Source organism: Terrapene carolina, unplaced genomic scaffold, assembly GCF_002925995.2.
Source record: "Terrapene carolina triunguis isolate 2854851 unplaced genomic scaffold, T_m_triunguis-2.0 Scaffold210, whole genome shotgun sequence".
Taxonomy (NCBI): domain Eukaryota; kingdom Metazoa; phylum Chordata; order Testudines; family Emydidae; genus Terrapene; species Terrapene triunguis.
Window position 1 is genome coordinate 49,281,907 of NW_020664561.1, and position 25,237 is coordinate 49,307,143.

Genomic DNA, 25,237 nt, shown 5'->3' on the forward strand with positions numbered 1-25,237 from the left:
TATTTTAAATTATTATAGCTCTATAGACTCTGTTTTACATTGGAAATGCACGTAATAGTCTGTGCTATTGTTTATTAATTTATTAAGAGGAGAAATGCTTGTGGAAGTTTTTTGAAACCACCCGCTACAATCCTCATCTAAATATATGAGATTATATCTCCCTCTACTGGCTGGCCCACATAGAGTATAAAATCCTGCTTTTGCCACCAGCGAATACCTCAAGATGTAGAAATCTATGCTGAAGGTGTGAGATTAACATAGTCATGCTAGGTTTCAGAGGAGCAGCCGTGTTAGTCTGTATCCGCAAAAAGAACAGGAATACTTGTGGCACCTTAGAGACTAACAAATTTATTTGAGCATAAGCTTTCGTGGGCTACAGCCCACTTCATGGGATGCATAGAATGCTAGTTTAACCTAGTAAGCATAGCTAACAGTAGCAGTGACAACATAGGATCACGGATCCTGGTGAGGGTCAGCAACCTGAGTACATACCAGAGTCCACAGTGGGCTTGAATTGGACTGGATGACCTGTGCTGCCATGTCCTCACTACCACTGTTATCCACGCCAGCTAGATTAAAGCTTGCCCAGGTATGCGTACCTGTGCTGCAATCACACCTTCATTTGCAGTGCAGATGTATCCTGAGTGAAAGCACCAGAAGAGTTTAGCACTGTAGGGGTAGTGACTCCTCAGAGCTGCAGTGCCAGGAGAAGAGTGGGGCCTTTCTGCACCAGCAAGAAGACCTGGGCAGTGCAAACTGTATTCTGTAAAAGGGTAGCAGAGTTCCCACTCTGGCATGGACTGTCCCAGAATCGCAAGAATTTGGCCATCCACACCAATGCAAGTGATGTGTATATATTACCACTGTGGGATGAAATTCTCCTACCCAATTTGGTGGCAGGGTGCTGGACATCCATATAGCCACTGCAGGATCGCTAGTCCAGCCCATGGGGTTGCATCCTCCATCCAGGATTTGTCGTCAGTGGCTGTGGGCATTTTGGAGACCTACTATTCACTTCTCCTCTGGTCCAGCCACCACCCTTTCTCCTTCATATGTGTTACGATAAGTAGACTGCTATGGCACTCAACTCCATAGTCTACACAACATGCTCTGTAGCCCCCTGGTATGGCCTCTCCATTTCCTGGCTCACTGCACAGGGGAACTGCACAGATGATGGGGGGTGGGGAGGTAAGGAGCAGTGACAGAAATTCACTCTAAGCGAACAGAATGTATTTGAGGAGGCTAAAAGCACAAAAATGCCTTGAAGTCAGTGAGAGTTCCTGGGTGCTCAGCACTTTTGAAAATCAGGCCACTGATTTAGGTGCCTAAATATGTATTTAGTAGCCAAACATTAGGTGCCCTTTTTTGAAATTTTGTCCAACATCTCTTTCCTATAGACATAAGGTCTATAGTACTTTAGTTTGTCCTGATGTATTTGTGCATTTGTCTGTACTGAGTACTGTATCATAATTCACATGCAAAAATCACTTTTCATCCTCCATAATTAAGCCTTAGGCTTCCTTTTTGAAAGACACGCTATCTGTAAAATTCTAACATTGCATTTGAATTCACTGGTGGATTGTTCTCCTTACGTTTAGAGGCTGTTGAGATTTAGTTTTTGAGTATTCTTTTTAGTATTGTCGTGTGCGCTGGCCTGCCTTATTTTATATAAATATATTTTGACCACTAGATGGGGTTCATATTCATAATGAGAATATAGTCCATTAATATAGATTACTTTTCCACATTCTTAAGTTGATGTTAGACTGGTATTGCCCTGCTGAAAACTGAACACAGGGGTTCAAACCAAACGATAAATAACTATCTTGTGAAAGATAAAGTGCAAGAAAGGCAAAGAGCAAGTGTTTAAAGGAATGTTTGTATTCTCTTGATAAACATCGGTTATTAGTTTACTGTTCCAAAAGGCAACCAGGTGTGGATGGCAAGTATCTTAATTAAGAGCAAGTAGATTCAAGTGGATTTATGTTACTCCTTCAGCTGAAGTCTAGACTTTCAGTATTTATTGTTGAATTAGCATAGAGCATCCTTGCCTTAATGAATACTGAAAGGAAGCTGACTGAAGCAAGAATAAACAGATTTTCTGGAAGGATGCAGAGTTTGCATTTGTTACTCTAAGCCATTTATTTTGAAAACTTTCTATCTTTACTTTGAGTATTTAGAACAGATGGACTAGTGATATGAAACTATGTGCAATGAACTGTGCCAGCATTGAGGAAGAGTTTTATGCAATTGCTCACTTTAACATGGATTTCAAATTTGCTCACCGACTTTAACCTCCCAACATTGTCATTTAAAGAACAGTCGGACTGGTGAGTGGAATTTCTTCTCCACTTTATTTAGAAACCTGCTCATATGCACTGGATGCTGGGAGAAACCAGAACACTCTGTTGGAATGTCATATCAAAGGCAGGCAGAGCCCCACTCTTAATTCCGCTGAATTCTGCTGCTTCTTATTTAGATTTTGTTTTTTAATACCGCAAAGCCTTTCATCTGCATTCTGACAATAATGGCCTGGAAATTGTATCTCTAAATTAAAGTGGGGTTTTGTTTGTTTACATAAAAGAGCTAAAAGCCTGATCCAAAACCACAGCATTTTTGGGGGCTTCTGTAATTCCAAATCAGGCTCAACCAATTCCAGACAAATTTGGCAAAAATATTTGCTTTTGACCACCTAAATGCTGAGAGAAGAGCAAAGGAAGCTAAAGGTTTGAGACGTGCTAGGGGAGCTCAGCAAAATGACTGAAATTGTTAAGAGATGCTAGAAAGCTTATTGTAGATGCCAAAAGATATGAGAGAACATAGGGAGTTCACTGAATTCGCCTGAAGTTATGAGAGTAGTTGTGGGAGAAATTAAAAGCCAGATCCTTAGCTGATGTAATTTGACGTAGTGTGATATTGGAGATAATTGAGCTATAGTGGTTTATACCATGTGAGGATCTGGTACCATATCACATGTTCCTTAGCCCAGACTGGCTCTAGATTTTATGGAGCCCTTTATGAAATAAGATGTGGGGTGTCAGGCCACGTCCACAAACCATCTAAGGATTGGAGGATGTGATATCTGCATGGGCTGTGGATGATTTATTTATTTTTCATATTTTTTCACTGCATCTATTCTAGGCTCTAGGTACATCACAATGTTTATATAAAACAGTTCCAATAAAATATTAACACGGGGCACTCAACCCGGCCTGTAAATCATACAAGAGAAAAATCACAGAACTACAACAGTATCTTCCAAACCCTAGTTGACTTCTCCCAACCCGGTCTCCACTGCCCCTCAGTCAGCACCTAATCATCCCATTCCTCTCCAGAAAAAGCATGGGCAAACAGGTCGATCTAGAAGTTTGTCTGGGCTCGAGGCAGGAGAGGGAGCAAATTGGATAGCCAAGGACCTCTCACTGAGAATGCCTGTCACTAGCCCTCATCTCCTGCTTATATCAGGAGGGGACTATTAGCTCAGGTGCCTCACATGATCTCAGTTGTCACAGAAACACACGAGGAAGAGTCGGTCTCATGATGAGAAAGATACTGTCTGTCATTATTGTAATGTGGTTGTCATGTTGTCTGGAGTGGCTCATGACCGTGAGTGCCTACCTCAGGGCAGACTTTCAAAACCAGGGCAGATACCCCAACCTAGTGGTAAATTCTATAATTAGATTTCACCAAGCCAGTGACAAATGTGAACTCGTGGATCACTATAACCTTACCATGGAGTCACAGACAGTCTCCTTAGACTCTCCAAGCTGGACTTAGTGATAAAAGGTCATTTACACCAAAAATCACAAAATATTCAGGTTGATTCTGGTGCCAGTCACTTACCCCAGATCAATTGGGACTGTAAATCTTACACGAAAGACAACGCCTGTAGCCAATACAGTAACAAAGTAGCTAAAGATTTATTAACTAGGAAACATAAATAAGAAAGTTATTTACAGCTTAAAGCAAGCAAATATATGCACACAATGAGTTGCAATCTAAGGGCATGGCTACACTTGCAAATGTAGAGCGCTTTGAGTTAAACCAACCTTCATAGAGCTCAGTAGGGAAAGCGCTGCAGTCTGTCCATACTGACAGCTGCAAGCGCACTGGCGTTACCACATTTGTGGCACTTGCAGCGGCATTGGAAGCGGTGCATTATGGGTAGCTATCCCACAGAGCACCTCTTCCCATTCTGGCGCTGTGGCTTGTGGGAAGGGGGCGAGGGATGCGGGTATTCTGGGTTCTGTCCCAACGCCCCATGATGCATTGCTTTGCATCCCAGCAATCCCTCTGCTTCCATCCACTTTTGGCGCCATCTTTCAATGTTTTTTGTGCTGCATGCTCTGTCTTCCCTTTTCGGTCTGTGGGAACGGCGCCTGAACTGCTGAGGAATATGCTGATGGGTCTCGCCAGCATGTCACGTTTGGCAGTCGAGTTACTCCTTAATATCCAAACTGACAGTGAGGACTCCGACGATGATATCAACTCGAATAACGCATATGACATGAGATTGCTTGTGGCATTCACGGACATGCTCACCACCGTGGAACACCACTTTTGGGCTCGGGATGATGAGCAGTGGCTGCAGAACTTTCGTATGAGAAAATTCACTTTCATGGGACTGTGTGAGGAGCTCGCCCACACCCTGCGGCGCAAGGACACGAGATTGAGAGCTGCCCTGCCTGTGGAGAAGCGGGTGGCTATTGCAATCTGGAAGCTGGCAACTCCAGACAGCTAACCAGTTTGGAGTAGGAAAGTCTACCGTTGGAATCGTGTTGATGCAAGTTTGCAGGGCCATTAATCGCATCCTGCTCAGAAGAACCATGACTCTGGGTAACGTGCATGATATTGTGGCTGTGTAGCAGGGTGGACACCTGCTCCTGCCCTGAAGGGCTTAAAACAGCGCTGGGGGAAGGTGGTGGCTGGGAGCTGCTAAGCTGGGCTGATTGGGAAGTGGCTGCAGCTGGGCCACGCCCCAATCAGGCCCCAGCTGGCCTGTATAAAAAGGCTGTGAGCCAGAGGCCAAGCAGTCTCTCTCTAGCTGTAGAGGGAGATGGGCCTGGCTGCAGGAAGCTAGAGACAGGGTACCTGAGTGGAGCAGGGCTGGGGAAAGGCTGAGGAGCTGGGGAGCTCCAGCCTGGAGAGCCCCAGGCTGTGGCCTAGCAGAAGGCCAAGGGGTACTGGGGGTTGCAGAGGGCAGCCCAGGGGTAGGCCAAGGCAGCAGGTCCAAACCCAACCTTGCCTGTGATGAATGGCCTATACTGTAGTCTGCCCCGGGGAGCGGGGGCTAGTTGGTGACTGGTAGTGGCCTGATTCTGAAGTGAGGTAGGGATAGTGGGTGGGGGTTCCCTGGGGAGGGGAGACCCTAGTACTGAGGGGTGTACTGCCAGGGGGCAGCACCCCAGATAAAAGGGCACCGGGGTCCGGGAGGGACACGGGGCCGGAGGACAGGCGGACCACCGGCCTGCAGAGGACGCTCCAACGTTGAAATGAGCTAATTCCCGTAGACGACCAACAGGAGGTGCCGCAGGGGTGAGTCGGCTCCTCTACAGGCTGGCTTTGCACAAGTGGGTTTCCCTAACTGCGGAGGGGTGATAGATGGGACGTATATTCCAACTCTGGCACCAGCCCATCTAGCCTCCAAGCATGTTAATTGCAAGCGGTATTTCTATGGTTCTCCAGGCACTTGTGGATCACTGTGGGCGTTTCATTGACATTAAGGCAGGCTGGCCCTGAAAGGTGCATGATGTATGCATCTTTCGGAACACTGGACTGTTCAGGAAGCTGCAAGCTAGGACTTTCTTCCCAGACCAGAAGATCACCGTAGGGGAAGTTAAAATGCCCATTGCGATCTTTGGAGACCCTGCTTACCCTTTAATGCTGTGGCTCATGAAACCCTACACAGGGAGCCTTGACAACAGCAAGGAGTGGTTCAACAACAGGCTGAGCTGGTGCAGAATGACTGTGGAGTGTGCTTTTGACCGTTTAAAGGCGCTCTCTGTATGGGAAGCTGGGCTTGGCCGATGACAGCATCCCCGTGGTTATATCCGCGTGCTGTACCCTCCATAACGTTTGTGAAGGGAAGGGTGAAAGATTCACTCAGGCATGGAACTCGGAGGTTCAACACCTGGAGGCTGAATTTGAACAGCCAGAGAGCAGGGCTATTAGAGGGGCCCAGCGTGGGGCTGCAAGGATTAGGGATGCCTTGAGGGAGCAATTTGAGGCTGAAAGCCACCAGTAATGTTTGGTGCCCTGCACGGGAGTGAAGTTCAGTGGTTCCAATGTTAGTAGGAATCTGTTTGCGCTACGCTGACTTGCACTGCCTGTTGCTTTCCTGGGCTAAGGTATCTTTTACTTTATGCAATAATAAAGAATGTTTTCAAAGCCAAAAAATCCATTTATTGAAAAGAAACACAGCTGCTTGGGAAACAGGGTAAGGGGGTGGGGTGGGGAACGGTACAATCACAGATTTGCATATGTCCTGTTATCATACTCAGCTGTCCTGTCTGGAGTGCTGTGCAATGAGTGCTGTGCTTCAGGATGGCTATACTGCATGGTGATGGGGGTTGAGTGCAGTGGGTAAGGGTCGTAGTTTTCAAGGCTGGGTGTTGAAGCTACAGGTGTTGGAGGCAGCTGGTGGCAGTAAGAACCTGGATGCTGGGGAATGTGGGTTGGAGGTGACATGGGGGCACAAGGGAAAGAGTTTTGGGACAAGGGCTGCAGGGGGGGCGGGCGCGGGGGCTGTAGTGCTCCGCCTGCATGCCTACGAGCGCCTGGAGAGAGTCCGCTTGGCACTCCATGATGCTTATCAGCTGCTCTGTGCTTTGCTGCCAGAGCACCGCGCTTTTGTGCCAGCGCTCCTCATTCTGCTGGTGTATTCTCCTTTCACTCTCCCTCCACTCCTGCACTTTTAGAGTGCTGCATTACTTCATGCAGCATGTCTTCTTCGGGGGGGGATAGCTCAGTGGTTTGAGCATTGGCCTGCTAAACCCAGGGTTGTAAGTTCAATCCTTGAGGGGGCCATTTAGGGATCTGGGGCAAAAATCTGTCTGGGGATTGGTCCTGCTTTGAGCGGGGGGTTGGACTAGATGACCTCCTGAGGACCCTTCCAACCCTGACATTGATTCTTTGCTTCTATGTGGTCTTTTCCTGATTCTTTGCAGCCTCTCGGCCGGTGATAAGACAGACGGCTGCGATCTCAGGGTTGCATCTGTAAAGGCAAAATGCAACACTTAACAGAGGCAGCATTGTTCACACCAGACAGAGCAATGATTCCCCCGTATTTAAGGAGGGCAAACACAGTCTACACAATAACATAATTTGCCCATCCAAAAGCAAGCGCACATAACCCACGGGAGCCCCAGAATGGTGAGTAAGCACAGGGGTAAGGGGGACTGATTGTTTCAGGGTTGTACTGCCCTCTGGGTTTCTGTGCCTTGGGGAGAGCCAACAGCTGCAGGGGGCACCTATACTAAACACTGTCCCCACATTTTCAACAGGAGTTCGTCCTGGAAGATATCTCGCTGCTGAGGGTGACCTGGGAAGCAAGGGAGGGTCGTCTTCTACAATACGGCTTCCTCCCTGACCCATATGCAGCTTGCCTGTGTTCAGCAATGGTCCCTCCACCCCTCACAGCACAGTGGCGTGGACATGTTAGCCTGACTGGGACAAGGACCACAGTGGCTCTCCCAAGAAACCTGCACAAGCACATTGCCCAAGTTCTGGATGAGACCTTTGAAGAGATCACTGAGGCCGATTACCGTGATGTGAGAGAGCACATCAACGTCCTATTCCGGATCTAGGCATGCATGCAGCCCTAACCCTCCTCACCCCAAGAGCCCGCACCGAATAACTTCCTTTCCAAAATAAAAGCCGCTTACCGAGAACCTCCTCTGGTGTTTATCCTTCCCCAAGCACCGGCTGCTGTGACTGGCTACCTTCCTGCTGGCTTGAAAACAGCTCCTGGCTGCATGCATCTAGGGATGCCGGGGTGTCTTCCTGCTCCTCAGCACTCTAGCTCCTGCTTTCCTCTTCCTCCTCCTGCCTTGTTGAACTGGGCTCTGAAGTGTCCATGGTGGTACTTGGAGTGGCGGTGGGGTCACCCCCAAGTATCGCATCCAGCTTTTTGTAGAAATGGCAGGTCACAGGGGCAGCACCGGAGCGGCGGTTTGCCTCGTGGGCTTTGTGGTAGGCATTCCACAGCTCCTTCACTTTAACCCTGCACTGCAGTGCGTCCCGGTCATGGCCCCTTTCCATCATATCCCTTGATATCTGCCCAAAGGTATTGTAATTCTTATGGCTGGAACGCAGCTGGAACTGGACAGCTTCCTCCCCCAAACACTGATGGGGTCCAGCACCTCGTCATTGCTCCATACTGGAATCACCTGGCACATGGAGGCATGGTCACCTTGAAAGATTTGCTGAGAGCACTCCATGCCTGGCTGAGCAAACAGGAAGAGGATTTTCAAAATTCCCAGAGAATTTAAAGGCCAGGTCTGGCAGTTGGTCGCCTGAGGGCAGGGCAGTAGAGTTCAAAGTGATGACCAGAGGGGCTAGAACAGGCATGGCATCCTGGGATACTTCTGGAGGCCGATCAGAGCGCATTAACAGACCAGGGCGTCCACACTCGCGCTGCGGTGCTCCAGCGGGGACACATCACACGTTATTCCACTTGCCGAGGTGGAGTACCAGGAGCGCTCTAGCTGCGGAGTCAGAGTTCTCTACATGCCTTGCAAATGTGGACGTTTCATGAGTTAGAGCGCACTGGGCTGCTTTCGTGCGCTCTAACTTGTAAGTGTAGCCAAACCCTAAATCCTAAGAGTGACAGAGTTGTAGAGACCTGTTAATTCAAAGTGTATTTCAGGGCAAACCCAGGGAACGATCTCTGGCTTCAGTTTAGTGTCTCTGGCACTCTGAGAGTTCAAACAGCAAAGAAATGAAAAATCTTCATGTCCACTATATATTTCAGGGGTGGCCAAACTTACAGACCCTCCGAGCCGCATATGACAGTCTTCAGAAATTTGAGAGCCAGGGCACACCTGCTGGGGCTCGGGGCTTTAGCCCTGCGGAGAGGGGTGTCTCGGAGCTTCAGCCCCGTGAGAGGCCTCTGCCAGGGCTCCAGGCTTCAGTCCTGTGGGGAGGAGGGAAGGGTCTCTGGCCTTCAGTCCTGCTTCTGCTGTAGCCCTGAACCCCAACAGGTGTGCCCCATGGGGCTGAAACGCTGAGACCCCCCTCTGCAGTGGGCAAAAGCCAGAGACGATGTGTGGGGAGGCACATGGGGTCACGTGCCCCCCCCATATTTTTGCCAGGGTTTGCTGGCCCCGCTCAGTCACATGGTGCCATAGGGCCCCCTCCCTGCACAACAGCTGCTGGAGCCAGCAAGCTGGGAACGGCTGTGGGGAGAGACTGCAGCAAACACCTGGGAGCTGCAGGGAAGGGCTACTGAGAGTAAGAGGGGGGCATGACTCAAGCTGTTGGCGGGGAACCTTTAAATTGTGCCCCCCCCACTCTCTCAGCACGCACCAGTCGTCTCTGACAGAAGCCCCGAGCCCTACCATCCCCGCCACAGGGCAGAAGCACCAAATTCCCTCCCCCAGTCTGTTAGGTGGGGGATGGGGTCGGTGGCCATGGAGGGCTCCTTAAGTTGCACTTTAACCGTAAAAAAGCCTCATGCAGCTCCCGAGCCGCAGTTTGGCTACCCCTGATATATTTATTTCCCTCTTCCAGCATTCAGACCAGTGGGAGACCTTCTGCAGATACTTTTCTCCCTGGGGTGGATGGGGCAATTAAAAAGGCTTAACTAGGGTTACCATATTAAAGGTTTTTAAAAAGAGGACACTCCACGGGGCCCTGGCCCCAGCCCTGCCCCAACTCTGCCCCTTCCCCAAAGTCCCTGCCCCAACTCTGCCCCGGCCCCGCCCCAACTCCACCCCTTCCCCAAAGTCCCCGCCCCAACTCTGCCCCCTCCCCTGAGCACCCCACATTCCCCCTCCTCCTCCCTCCCAGCCACGCAAAAAGGGCTGCCCGGCAAACCGTGAAGCTGGTAGCGCTAGGGCAGCTCGGCTCTTCAGCTACACAGAGCTGAGGTGTCTGGGGGGAGCAGCAGCAGCCGCTGCCGCAGCGGGGAATCTGCCTGCAGCTCGCAGCCTGCCGGAGCCGCTCAGGTAAGCAGGGGACTGGGGCAGGGATGCCGGCATTTTCCCGGACATGTTCGGCTTTTTGGCAATTCCCCCCGGACGGGGATTTGAGCACCAAAAAGCCGGACATGTCCGGGAAAAGCCGGACGTATGGTAACCCTAGCTTAACTATTGATAGTCCTCTTGGATGGGGAGGGGGAGGATGATTCCCATGCCTGGGTTCACAAGTTCAGAGCAAACGTTTTCCAAGTTATAAAGAAAAACTTACATATTTCCTTATAGCATGGAATTCAGACATTACAAGTGAGATCAATGCATGCAGCAAGCATTTCATAGAGTCTAAACACTAAATACATTCTTATAAGACTAATACCTTTCTTGAACAAAACTAACATACAGGTGAGCTGGTTTGGTTTCCAACTATGAGTTTGTAAGTTCTTAGCTAATGCCTGCAGCCTTGGCCAGAGCTGGCACTTGGTTTACCAGCATCACAGTGGTATGGAAAAGTGAGTCGTGAGATGTGGGGAAGAATAAAATAATATTCCTTACATGTAAAGAGTTTGCCATAACTGAGGGAGGTGGATGGATGAGAGGCCAGAATGTTTATATCAGCTAGATCTAGATCAGGAACAGGTTTTCAGCAACTGAGAGGGGGTTTGGAATCTTGGGGCTGGTCCACACTAACCTCCCAGTTCGAACTAAGATACGCAACTTCAGCTACGTGAATAACGTAGCTGAAGTCGAAGTACTTTAGTTCGAAATACAAGGTACTTACCGCGGGTCCACACGCGGCAGGCAGGCTCCCCCGTCGACTCCGCTCACTCCTCTCGCAGAGCAGGAGTACCGGCGTCGACGGCGAGCACTTCCGGGATCGATTTATCGCGTCTAGACAAGACGCGATAAGTTGATCCCAGAAGATTGATTGCTTACTGCCGAACCTGGAGGTAAGTATAGACATACCCTTGTAGTTCATCTGTCCTGATGTGTAGGTGAAACAATGTCTCAAAAGGCCATTATATGTGTGTGTGTGTGGTGAAAGAGAGTACTGAAAAGATGGGGCTCCTTAAAAAGTCCTGTGTGGCTCAGCACGTGGCTAGAGTCTGTTCTGTCAGGAGCCCTACCTTCCCCCGGTATAGCTGTGAGCCACCAGAGCCTTGATCAGGGGATCAACTTCTTGTCTGCTGGATCTGGTATCTGCTCCCATCACAATGGGCTTACAAAAGCATGGATAATTAATGCGGCTGTGGGGAAAAAAGTAATCATGTAAAAATGGCTCCTTCTGACTCCGAATATTAGCTGCCTCTGTGTACCCAGTGTCACATCTGCTCACTGACAAAAGAATGTTTTTATAACTTTTTACACTTGTTAGCCCTGCAGAGCTATGGGAAAGAGAGCTGGATTCTATTCTGGTTCATGCATTGTCAACGGAATTGTTAATTAGTTTCCTCTGCAGGGCCAGATTCTGACCTCAGAACCCCACTGACCTATGCAACCCCACTGAAGACAATGAGAACAGAATTTGGCTCTCAGAATCTGAGTCTTTATTATTGGTGATGATGCACAAATCAGAAAGAACCGAGCATCAACTTCAGATCCGAGGTTGAATTTACATGGCTGGCAGTTAAACTCCTCCCATCTTTTTACTTGTTAACTGAACACATTTGATCTGGAATCACTGAGGGTTGGGTATACCTACACTTAAAACGCTGCAGCAGCTCCATGTAGTGCTTCAGTGCAGTCACTACCTATGCCAACAGGAGGGCTTCTCCCAAATTAATACTGGTCACTCCAGGCTTGTATTAAACTCCCAAGGTTACAGCTTTTCTCTGTCCTGAGCTGGATAGATGCTGCCACCACTCAAATGCAAAAACCCCTTTGAAGAGCTAGGAGGGTGCACTTGGGAATTCCTTCCTGTGGGGTACCCTCAAGCCCTTTCACCCCTCTCTCCGGGGGAAGAGCTGAGAATGAAAACAAAGGAAATCAGCTGTTGCTACCAGCTAATTAAACAAGGTCAATGTAAGTAATCCACTGCGCCAAGAGGCAGTAGCTATTATTCAATCAAGCTAGTGCTGGTCTACACTGGGTTAGGTCAGTATAGCGATGTCTCTCAGGGTGTGGAATTTGTATACCCCTGAGAGATGTAGCTATCCCGAAGTAAATTCCTAGTGTTAGACCTGGTCTGAGGGGGAATTAGCGTGGAGTCCCATGATGCCCTTTTTACATAGTCAGTTTTCAGAGTAGAATTGCATCTGAAAGGATATTTCACAATTTCATCACACAGAAGGTGCTCGAAGAGCTGTGGCATTTTTTGTTGTAAGGGCCTGAGCCTAATGCCTGTTGAAGTCACCAGGAGTCTTTTAACAGATGTCATTGGGTGCTGGATTGAACTCTAAATACATATTTCCCCAGTAGTAGTTTATCCCAAGTGAAATGCTGATTTATTCTCTTCTGCAAATGTTCACTGATGAGTGGTAACTCTGTAGTCTAAGACCATGTGGGAATGATTAGAGTCGATTGAACATGACATTGTAAAGTCATTTCCAGCTTGTAATCAGCAACAATGGATGTGGTTAGGCTATTTAAATAAACATATGGAGGAGAGGATGAATCATTAAGTAAATAAATAGTTGATGCTTAGGAATTGCCATTATATGTAATACTGTTGGGCAGATCTGACATCTATTTCTTTTACTAAGGGCTTCTCTACACTTAAAATGCTATAGAGGCACAGCTGAGCCGCTGCAGCTGTGCCATTGTAGCACTTCAGTATATGTATGCCAACGAGAGGGCTTCTCCCATTGGTGTAGGTAAACCACTTCCCTGAGAGAGGGTAGGTAGGTCGACAGAAGGATTCTTCTATTGACCTAGTGTTGTCAACACCAGGGGTCAGGTTGAAATAACTGTGTCCCAGGGGGATAGATTTTTCACATCCCCGAGAGACATAGATACACCGATGTAAACTCCTTGTGTAGACCAGGCCTAGGAGAATATCTGCTGAAGTATAAGGGCCAAATTCAGAAGTGATTCTAAGAGAGATGTAGCCAAACCGACCTAACCCCCAATGTAGACCAGTGGTAGGTCGACAGAAGAATTCTTCTCTTGACCTAGCTACTGCCTCTCGGGTAGGTGGCATAGGTAGTGTCTACAGTGAAGCGCTACAGCAGTGCAGCTGCAGCATTTTAAATGTAGATAAACTCTGTAAGTAGGTTTAATTTAATCCTTCTTTCAGCTCATGGACCCTTCATTCCATACATATGTATGCTACATCAATTTAGACTTCTTTAGGATCACGACCCCTGACCAGTTTGTAATATACAGCCACTCCCTTTAATACAGCACTTTGGAATTTGGTCCATTGAGTCTGAGGTCTTGCCTATATTAGAGAATTTTCCCTTATGTAACTGTATCAGTCTAGTTCCATCAGTGTAAACCCCTAATGTAGATGAGGTGCATTGGTGGGGCCTAGATTAGTATGACTTAATCCAATGAATAACCAGAGTAGCCTGGTTTATATTATGCAGCATGTCTACATGCATGTACCAGTGCAATGCAGAGAAGGCTAAGGGCTGGTCTACACTGGGAACTTGCGTCTCTCAGGGGTCTGAAAAATCCCCACCCCTGAGAGATGTAGCTATACCAGAGATCGGCAATCTTTGGCCCGCGGCCCGCCGGTTTGTTTACCTGCCATGTCTGCAGGTTCGGCTGATCGCGGCTCCCACTGGCCGTGGTTTGCTGCTCCAGGCCAATGGGGATGGCAGGAAGTGGCGGCCAGCACATCCCTCGGCCTGCACCGCTTCCCGCAGCCCCCATTGGCCTAGAGTGGGGAACCGCGGCGAGTGGGAGCCACAATCGGCTGAACCTGCGGACGCGTCAGGTAAACAAACCGGCCCGGCCCGCCAGGGGGCTTACCCTGGCAGGCCGCTTGCCAAAGGTTGCCGATCTCTGAGCTATACTGATGCAAATTCCTAGTATAGCCCAGGCGGAGTGTAAATTAAACCAATATAAACTCCCTTTCATATCCTTAAGTGGGTGTAATTAAGCATGTAACGGAGTTGGACTGGGCCAACATGTAGGGGCTGAGTGGGGGCCAGAATCTTGCCCATTATGGCTAGAGTGTAATTGGAACTAAATGAGATGTGATTTCGTGTTGCTACAGCTAATAATTACCTTATTGACAATGATACCGGGCAATATTCTCCAGTGTAATGCAGTGTGTAATCTGACCTTAAAGATGGTTTAACTGGTCCAGGGAAGATCACAACTTAAGAAGAAACCTCCAAATGCATGTAGCCTGCGTAGGAGTTTTCAGTCTCGTCTTCATCCAGCTACCAGTATATCTGAGGGGGAAAAAGTGTAACTGGAAAAAAGGGTGCCTGGCCAGGACACCAATCCTCAATCGCATTTCAGCAAAATGTAAAATAGGACAGCCCTCATGCAGCTCTAGACTAAAATGATGCAGGAGGATCAATCCTGCACAGAGCTGCAGGAAATTTAAGACACCTGTATACATGCACCCCTGACTGATGCTCTGTGCAGCTCCTCAGAACCCCAGGACCTGGCTCTAATTGTCCAGCTTGCAATTGAAAATAAATGTAGGGAGTAGCAAAGCTTGTCTGATGAAAGCCATTTGCTGCAACCTTGGATCTCTGTATGCAGAAGTTTTTTATTTGAGCCCTGGCATGCTTAGTTTTGACTTACAGTGCAACATGGTTATTATGTGTCTATATTTAACCACAGTGTTTTTTGCAGTAGTGTTGCTGTGGTTTTTCTTTCATATTGCACACACGCAACAATGGAATACATAAAACATTCTCATTACCAAAAGAAATTTAATTTTGCAGCAATAATTAAATAGGAAGCTGCCACTAGAACTGCCTGGCAGTTTTACAAAGTGGGATGCAGCTCTGCCTTTCAATGCAAGGGAAGGCAGAGGACTATCAAAGTAGCTATACTTCAAGTTGTCCAGAAAAGGTGTATACTGTGTTCCTCAGAGTTTTTCCCTCTTCCGCTCTCTCAGCTTCTGATCGCTCCCTTTTTGCCTTCCCCCAACACAATGGAACTCCTTGGTCCTCTGACAAAAGCCATCCAGCTGGCTACCAGCCTCACGCTGCCAACCACTCCTCTGTGCTATTGATCCTCAGTCTTATTGGAGATTGGTCAGCTTCTGGGAATGATAAAGGGGACCTTAACTTGGAGCACGCTTGTGTTAATAGAAGGTGTTTATGAACAGATATATCAGTGCCCTACCCCTTCAGTGGTTGAGAATAATCAGTCACAGACTCTCCACTACTAGAAGTAGGGAGTCATATTCCACAATACTCCTTTGTTTGGGATGGGGGCAAGGGGATCCCAGCCTGAAAATCCCTTATGTGGCATTCAAATAGCATGGAAGACAATTTGGACCCCATTCAGGGGTGTTTCCTGGTAGACCCCTGGATTTCCTGTACTTATGTTTTTCCCCTCACTCCTTGATCAGTTTGACACTAATTTTTCAGTGCTCTATGAACAGGAAAGTGTTGGCCTCTGATTCCCAAGGCTCCAAACCAGAATAAATTGTGAAGAAATAAAAACATGACACTAATGGAGTTTTCTTGTTCTCATTTCAGGACAAGTGCATCCCTGACCTAGAGGCATCTAACTTCAAATCCATTAGTCTCTTTGAGCTTTGGTCAGGGAATTATGTAACTCCTCTCATTCCTTCTTCATTAAAACATACCTCCCCCGAACATGCTGAAGGACTTGGCTAAGGTACTTGTGCCTGTAGCATGTTTTGCTGTGTTAATATCTTCCTCTCAAAAACAAATGACAAATACGTGTGAGAATGTAATCTAGGCATACGTTTTCTATATATCACTTTGCAAGTGCTTGTAATCTTAATGGTTCATATACCACATAATAAATGATTCCATATGTAGAATTCAAATATTCATAAGGTTCCTTTTAACTAATGTTGGCTCTGCAATGTCAAAATACCCAGTTGCCACATTTCAAGCAAAGACTTGAGGACCATATGGCTATAATGAAGGAATGGAACTGAGAAGTTCCAGTAAGACTTCAAGTAAGCGCTAGGATGAATCTTCCAAAAATGGCAAAGAGGAGGGCTGGCTGCCAAGACCCTTGTTTGAAATGAAGCAATTGGGTATTTTGACAGTGCAGTGACAAATCTGTTGTCATCTGATCAGTGGGATATCAGTCCAGCTCCCAGGGGTCAGGTGCCCATGTTACTAAAACAATCACCACTACCATAGTTGGCACTAAATGTCACCTTTGCTGAGCTGACCAAGTCTCAGTAGAAAGGTCAAAGGGAGACCAAGAAACCAATGGAGAATCTAACCTCTAGAGATAGTCCCTTCAGGTCAGAGTCAAGCCACATAGTTGGAACCATCTAAATAAATTAGTGCTGCCAGTGTCCTTGTTTCACCTATTAGTTTAATAAATAACAAGTGCAGGTCAGGATAAACAGTAAACTCAGTTCAGCTTAGGAGGGCGGGGGGCGTTATGTCACCTTTATGCCCTCCCTCCATTTTAAGGCCAGCCCGGGACCAACTTGGTTCCAGCAAAAGTTAGGGCAGTCTAAGGTTATGTCTACACTACGCACCTTTTCGTGACACAGCTGTGCTGCTACAGCTGTGCCGCTAAAAGGTTCACAGTGTAGCCGCTCTTTGTTGGTGGGAGAGAGCTCTCACACCCACACAAAAAATTCCACCCCCAACAAGAGGCGGTAGCTTTGTCGGCAGGAAAGCTCTCCAGCTGATAAAGCGCTGTTCACACCGGCGCTTTTCGTCGGTAAAACTTTTGTCGTTCGGGGGTGTGGTTTTTTTCACACCCCTGAATGACAAAAGTTTTACCAACAAAAGTCCAGTGTAGACAAAGCCTAAGAGCTATTGTAACGTACATCCAGCTCCTTATAGCCCAAAGGGTCTTTTCCAGTGACTGAGTATCACTATGGCATTGTGGCCCTGCCTTCTTTCCCTAGGAAATATCTCCTGCACAGATGGTCAGGTGGGAGTGGGGAAGGAGTGGTGTCTCAGTCTCTACAGCTGCTCTACAATATTTGGGAATTCCCCAAAAGCTGGGGGAATCCTCCACCAGATGGTTAAAACATCATTTTTATGGAGTCAGAACGCTGGAATGCAGTTGTAGCAGGACTGAGGATCTGGTGTTTGGTTTTAATTTGAAAATCATGTTAAAAACATAGCGCCTGTACATGTGTAATTTGTTTTTATCTTGGAGTTTTCTCCATAGACATGAATTAATCTCTCCCTAGGCTCATAATCTGGGAAAAATCTTTTAAAATAACATAATAGCTATACCCTAGGTAGAATTACTCTTAGCATAGCATTTCTTAGCATATTCAAAAAAAATGTGCTTTCCAAAGCTAGTATCTATTATAAGGACCACAGCGTAATTTTCTGCCACTTTGTCAATGATCTGTCAGTTAATGACAATTTGCAGTGACAGTGGTTTTAACTATTCATGGAGGCATGGACAAAATTGCAGACTAAGGGCATCCATGCCGATTTTTAATATTCTTTCCTATTTTAAAAAAATAGACAATTTTTCCATGAGTCTGAAACCAGCCAAACAGCGCTAGAAGATGTGTAATTTGTTGCATTTACCACAATAGGGCGTGTATTTTTGCAGCATAATTCTCAGAGACAGGGTCACTTCACATCCATGAAAATGGAGGTGAAATAGTTTAATTTGATTTGCTGAACAGAACTTGATTTTTGTGCCAGTTTGAAATCCCTTCAAATTTTTGTCTAGGGGAACAAAATTAGGAAACTTGATCAGAAACCCAACTCACTACTATTGCCTTCCTAAAATCACAGATGTGATCCCTGACCCTGAGTCTGGTCCCTGACCATGCCTGCTCTATCTTCTGTTCCTTCCCAGACTTGATAGTGTCCCTGACTCCCTTCACTTTCTGGACTGCTTCCCACTGATGGATCCTTTTCTGTTTTGATGAAATAATTTAAGTAAAAATGTATATGATATGAATAAAATCAAGGATTCAGGTCCTCAGCCCCATAAAGTTTGCTTTGCACCACCAGATGTGTAAAGCTAGCTCAAGTAGCCAACTGACAACCCCCTTGCTTGTAGGAATCCTCCAATGGTATACAGCTGATGTAGCTGAACTTCCACCTTGCAGTGCCCAGTGTAAGGGCTGTGGCCAGCGATAAGGGTGGCTGGCCAGAGCACCCCTCCTCTCCAGTGATCTCATTTGCTGAAAAGACCCTTGGAAGCCATTGTAGCCAGAATGATATAGAGCAGTCCTGAGGCTGCTCTGAATTGTTCCTTTGGTCTAGGCCAATTCCAGAAGGCTTGACCAAGGAGGTGCAAAGGTGGTACAAGGTAGTCCTAAGCAGCTAGCCCAAGATTTTGATTCCTTCTTGTTTACAACAATGAGGGTTTCACCATTTTTATTATATTTTTTTGAAAAGCCTGACTACCAAGGGGAAAATGTTGATGTTAATTATATCTGTTCAACTCATTAAAGTCAATGGGGTTAAAAGGAAGAGCATAATTTTCTCGCTAGTCATTTTACACTCCCCCACATGTACACATCCTCCCACATATACACACAAACTATCTTAAAATAGTTTTAAATATAAAGACAAATATTTTATGAACAGGCAGGAGGATATCAAGCTGGAAAGGAGTGCTTGGTGTTAGTGTATAATCAATTGTGGTGAGGAGCATAACAACAGTTCTGCCTTTGCTATCGCAAAGTGGAGTCAATAATGTACTTCCCAGACAAAATACAACTCTGTTCAGTTTGTTATAAATAACTGATAGATTCTATAAAATGTGCAATCCCTAGATAACTAATGCTCGCTCAGGAAAAACTAAGATTGGATGTATGCTTTGATAGAGTATATTTTCTATACAGTGTTACAAAGGAGACATGAGAGAAAAGCAAAGCTGTAGACCAGAGTAGTTCATGTCTTTCTAGTCAAATAATCTTAGACACAACAGTTTTGTGAATTGTAATAAGGGTACACACTTATTACATACCCTGACACATACTTACCTTGACAGCATGCTCCTTAAAAATGATCACAACTCAAAACACTCAAGGTGCTTAATCTGCAAATGTTTAGACAAATTTCATCCATAAAGAAAATACTTTTTCCAGTTGAAAAATAACTAGAAAGTGCAGAAATGAACAAGATTATATTGTACAGTTTAGATCTTTTGAGGCTTTAGGCTTAAGTATTTTTAAGAACTTCAGTGTAGAAATAATTCCACTATTAGGTCAGTTTAGGGCTAAAATGATACAAAATGTTGTCCCAATCCTGCAAGGCAATAAGTACCATTAGCTCCTAGTAACTTAAATGGGAATTAAAGGTGTCCAGTATCTCTTCAGGAGGCATTCAGTTCCTTGCAGGGTCATGTCCCATAAGATCAGCATAAATATACCCATCAATATTTTTGTAAAATGCCAACTAAAACAGTTTCTTGGTTGGATAAAACATTCCCCATTCACTCTCCATTCAGTTACAGTAGGTGTAACTGAAATACTGCAGCATTGTGCTAGTGCATAGAAGCCAGCAATTGAAACTGGTTAGTCTAATTTCATTATCAAAGCTGAGTGAAATGCAAAACAGAGAAAAATGGCACGAATGATGAAAAGTGATCAGAGCTTTAAAATTCTTTTAGGTGTCATAATCCAAGATGTTAATAACACAGGTAAGAGAGTCTGTTTTTTTAATAAAAGCAACAGAGGGTCCTGTGGCACCTTTAAGACTAACAGAAGTATTGGGAGCATAAGCTTTCGTGGGTAAGAACCTCACTTCTTCAGATGCAAGACTGTGAATGGCTATCCAACTACAGAAGCAGTTTCTCCTCCCTTGGTGTTCACACCTCAACTGCTAGCAGAGCACCTCACCCTCCCTGATTGAACTAACCTCGTTATCTCCATACTGATTTATACCTGCCTCTGGAGATTTCCATTACTTGCATCTGAAGAAGTGAGGTTCTTACCCACGAAAGCTGATGCTCCCAATACTTCTGTTAGTCTTAAAGGTGCCACAGGACCCTCTGTTGCTTTTTACAGATTCAGACTAACACGGCTACCCCTCTGATACTTGTTTTTTTAATATGTTTTTTCAACTGATTGGGTCCCTTTAATGTTACTTCTACAGACTGTGTAGTGATGAAAATTTAATACTATAAATGGTCCTGTGTTTGCGATGCTACTGTTATTGTTTCAGCCTACTGATTACAGTGGCTTCTTTACATTTATCCTGAATGTAAGATGGCAGCCATGCCTGGCCGATAACAACAAGGTTTAACTCAACCCATAACGTTATGTTTAAATCATATAAATGTTCAATACATCTTGGCATATTCACTGTGCTTATGTGCTCTAATGTGTTCTCTATTTCCTTACTTCATATATATTACATTGCTAAACAAAAAACTTTGTTCAAAAAGAGGTAAGATTGAAAAAGTTTCTTAAGAGTGCAGATAACACATCCCCAAATGTACAATTTATTTTCAAACCCTCTTCCACTCAAAAAATGTTAAGGCTGGAAATGAATAGTTCAGGGATCCCGCTAGTTCTAATGCTGTATAGCCTCCATCACTTGCAATAACCCCACTTGACTGACACTGTCCACCCAACCTTAAAGTTGCCCTCTGTAGTTTGCAAATATCAAGGTTGGTCTTTATACACTAAAAAGTAACTCTTTACCTACTCATCCAAAACTCAAAAAGGCACTCTTCCTCAGCAAGGCCAACACAACAAAGATGGATTTTTTTCCAATAAGCAAAGGACAGGTTTATTTTCAAAATATTGTATCTTTAAAACTCTTTTTTCTGATTTTTTGCCAAACTTCTCAGGAAATCGCTACCCTGTGATGAAATGTGGCATGTGTAAGGTTTCAGGCTGAAATTTGGGGGATATTGCGGGGAGGGACAGGGCATTGAAAATTGGGCATATAAGGCTAGGGAAGCTATCGTCAATCTTCATGGTAGAGTGACCTATCCTAATACCTTCTTCCCTTTAGTGTGTTCACAATCCATTCAGTACCAACTGCCCCCATGACCTCTAGCATTAGATCCGGATTAGCTACAGGGGTTTCTTGTGGCTGTTACCTGCTTTGCCAAAGATCCCAGTAATTAATTGGCAACATTTTGCAATAGTAAACTTTTTACTGAGCAGGGCACAGGAAGGATAGGCTGAGTCTATGGTGCCTGCCTACAGTGTTCTGAAAAGTCACTGCAATGATTCTATACCTTTTTGTCCACACAATCCATTAGGACTAGAAAACCACAATCTTTAAACAGGGAAGTGCCTGCATACTAAAATAGTATCAGAGGGGTAGCCGTGTTAGTCTGGATCTATAAAAAGCAACAGAGAGTACTGTGGCACCTTTAAGACTAACAGATGTATTGGAGCATCACCCACGAAAGCTTATGCTCCAATACATCTGTTAGTCTTAAAGGTGCCACAGGACTCTCTGTTGATTCATACTAAAATAGTTTGCATTTCTACTGACAAAACCTCCTGAGGTAAATGTTTACAACTAAATGATAGCATGATGAAAAATTAATAGACAGGTCACCAAGATCCTTTTAGCTAATGCTAATTTTTTTGAGTTCTTGTAACAAATTTTCCTGTCTGTTTAGACTGGAAGAAACAGCTTCACACTTGAATTGAATGTGTACCTGTGTGTTTTTGTTTTCAGTGTTGTTGTGGCCATATTGGTCCCAGGATGTTAGGGACAAGATGGGTGAGGTTATCTTTTATTGGACCAACATCCGTTGGTGAAAGAGACAAGCTTTTGCAAAGAGCCCTTCTTCAGGTCTGGGCATTGGCATACAGCTGGTTAACTCTTAAAGCTTTATCTGTTTATAACATGTTTAACACAGTGTTGGTGCAATATAAATTACAAATAATAAGCTCCATGCAACTGGAGATACTGAGAAACGAATTTCTTATTATAAGGGATAAAAATAAAATGCACAAGGGCTATAAAAATCACAGGATGCATTTGAAAAGATTTCAGAGAGAGATTCTGAACAGATCCACCCCCTGTGGGTTACCTTTGATGTTAAGGTTTGTTGAATTACTTGGATCATCTTCCCCTGGTATCCCTGATATAATGGCGTTGTAGTGTGAGAAACTTTTATTCAAGGGTTGCAAGCACCAACTCTGCAGGGGACCTCTTCGGTTGAATTGGAATGTGAGAGAATGTAGAAATCACATGGCTTGTTCAATACAGCTGTTGAAACACAGTGAAGGATAAAGCTCTCTCCTGAAGACACTAGATAAGACATATGATAGATGTGTCAATTTGAAATCTCTTTTAACAGGAGTCACCTTTGGTTCCTTTGCAGCTCTCAGACATTTCTGTTGTATAAAGGAGTCCTCAAAGTTTCACCCAATTTATCTGCTATGGATAAGCTGCTTTCTTCAGTGTCTGTCCTTCTGGATTGTGATTTAATCATTCAAGATGCTAAGAGCACCTAGCACAAGGGGGTCCGAAGCTTTTCTGGTTTTCAGGTGCCACCACAAGACAAATAATTAATCATAAGAATACAAACATTTACACTTGGAATTCAACAAGAGGGTATCCTGGACAACTGAACAAATGGTATTAAAGTGAATGAAGGAAATTAACTTCATCATGTAAGCTTTGTCCTTGTAATATCGAGAGTTTAATTCACCCTTTTTAGAAATACTAATAATTAAGGGGAGATAATTAATACTAATAATTAAGTGGGGCCATGGTATAATGGTCTGAGCATGGGAATGTAAGTCAGGAGCTCCTGTATTCCAGGCCTGGCTCTGATACTGACCTCCACTGTGACTTGGGTAAATCATTTAACCTAGCTGCCTCAGTTTCCCCATTTGTAAAATTGGGGTGATCTATATCTAGCTCATGTGTATCTCAAGAATTAATTTGAGATTAATTAACTTTGAGATCTTTGAATGACAGAGACAACAGAAGTGCAAGGAATTATAATTAAGGTACATACAAGCATAATTAATTTCTTTACATACCCAAACAGAGCTTTTCCAATTTTAGTATTTATTGTTTGAAAATATTCTCCAGCTGTCCCCTATTTATTTTTATTGTTCTTTTTAAATACAGGTCTGTGTCTGGTTTCAGAGTAGCAGCCGTGTTAGTCTATATCCGCAAAAAGAACAGGAGTACTTGTGGCACCTTAGAGACTAACAAATTTATTAGAGCATAAGCTTTCGTGGGCTACAACCCACTTCTTCGGATGCATATAGAGTGAAACATATATTGAGGAGATATATATACACACATACAGAGAGCATGAACAGGTGGGAGTTGTCTTACCAACTCTGAGAGGCCAATTAAGTAAGAGAAAAAAAACTTTTGAAGTGATAATCAAGATAGCTCAGTACAGACAGTTTGATAAGAAGCAAGTGTGAAAATACTTACAAGGGGAGATAGATTCAATGTTTGTAATGGCTCAGCCATTCCCAATCCTTATTTAATCCTGAGTTGATTGTGTCTAGTTTGCATATCAATTCCAGCTCAGCAGTCCGAAGAAGTGAGTTGTAGCCCACGAAAGCTTATGCTCTAATAAATTTGTTAGTCTCTAAGGTGCCACAAGTACTCCTGTTCTTTTTGAGGTCTGTGTCTGTCACTCTCTTGGTGTCAATAGACTACAAGAGTAACATAATTTACATCTTCATTGTTAATGCTGTTGTAATTGTCTCCTACATAGATAGTGGCTTTCACACTGGGAATTTTTATACTAGAACCACGATTGCACTATGATACATCAAATTTCCAGGAAGACTTAAATTATTTTTCTGGGCTGTAGCATACATTAAAGTACAGAATTAGTGACACAGTTGTTATGACCTGAATCTAAAGTAATATCAGTATATTAAAAAACACAAAAAACAGAGTTCAATTATAAACTCCTTACTCAGATTGCTTAACAGCTACTTACACAACTAATGTCACTGACATCAGCGGGATTACTCATGTGAGTAACTGCTCACCAGCGGGATTAAAGGGTTCACAATTTGGCCCATTTTCAGAAAAGGATCAAGGCAAAGAGGCAAGCTGCCAGTAGGTCTGAGCAAATAAACCACAGTGAATGATACATCATCCAGCTAATTTAGTCTCTCTTTCTGTTTGCAGTATATCCAGGAACAGATTGTGATTTCTCCAACTGAATTTATTGTTTGAAATTTATTCAACACATTTTTTCTCCTTTTTCCCCACTAAGATTTGATCACAGATAGTTTTCTGTTAATTTTTTTTTATTCCATATTCAAAATGCCAGCTGTATTGCATAGTTGGGATTGGCCACATAAATCATAGTCTGGTTTGTGTTCCGCTATTGGGTGAGCACACAAGCTCTTCTGGCACAAGTGCTTCTGTCCATGAATATAAAATGCAGTTTCTGTGAATATTTCATGTGCAACTTTGACATTGGCTTTCTACCAACATCTATTCCAGTAAAACTCAGTTGCTTGAATGTTCTCAGAAAATGATCACAAATGGGGCATGAACATGGCCTAAGCAAATTCATTTCAAAATCAGAGTGAAAATTCCCAGAAAACAATGTGCAATATTCACCTCTCTCTAGCTAACAAAGATTTCTGTCTTTAATGTTTTCTCCTGTGAATCACAGATAGAGGACCAGATCCTGAAGCCTTCTGCTGCTTTTCCACCCCCTGGTTTCTGGGTGCAAGTTAGAGCAGTGTCAGAGTTCCAGAGCAAGACCTTTTGTGGAGGAACTGGTTTGCAGGAACTCGGTGGGAGCTGCTAAGGTTTGTCAGCATCTACAGCCAGCTCCAGTCATCTTATTAAGAGTATGTGTAATCTTATCATGTTTGGAAGGTTGTACGAATATGGGTAATCTTATTTTATGTTCAATTTTGCTGTAAAAGCAGGACTTATATAGTTAAGCAAAGTATTATAATTGTAAAGAATGCACATGTAATGTAATGAGAGAGATGGGGCATGAAATGTGTCTGCCTGCATTTTACAGTTGGTTTGTGCCTTAATGGTGTGTTTAGGCTTATTCACATTCATCCTGTCCCTAAATATTTTCTTTGTTACGCCACTGAGTTCTCTTTTGGGTTCTGTTCTAAG

The 25,237-nt window shown here is 44.7% G+C and overlaps 1 long non-coding RNA gene across 2 annotated transcripts in view; it reads left to right on the forward strand.

The window, feature by feature from the left end:
* LOC112115959 overlaps nt 1–25,030 on the forward strand; it is a 27,629-nt gene extending 2,599 nt beyond the window's left edge. Inside the window, exons 3-4 of one of the 2 annotated variants that reach the window (XR_002908871.2) lie at nt 15,746–15,887; nt 24,774–25,030. This is a non-coding gene — a long non-coding RNA (uncharacterized LOC112115959). Of the gene's footprint in view, nt 1–15,745; nt 15,888–22,487; nt 22,573–24,773 lie in introns of those variants that run through there. The other variant, XR_003369954.1, reaches the window with a different exon arrangement.
* Nucleotides 25,031–25,237: the final 207 nt, after the last annotated feature.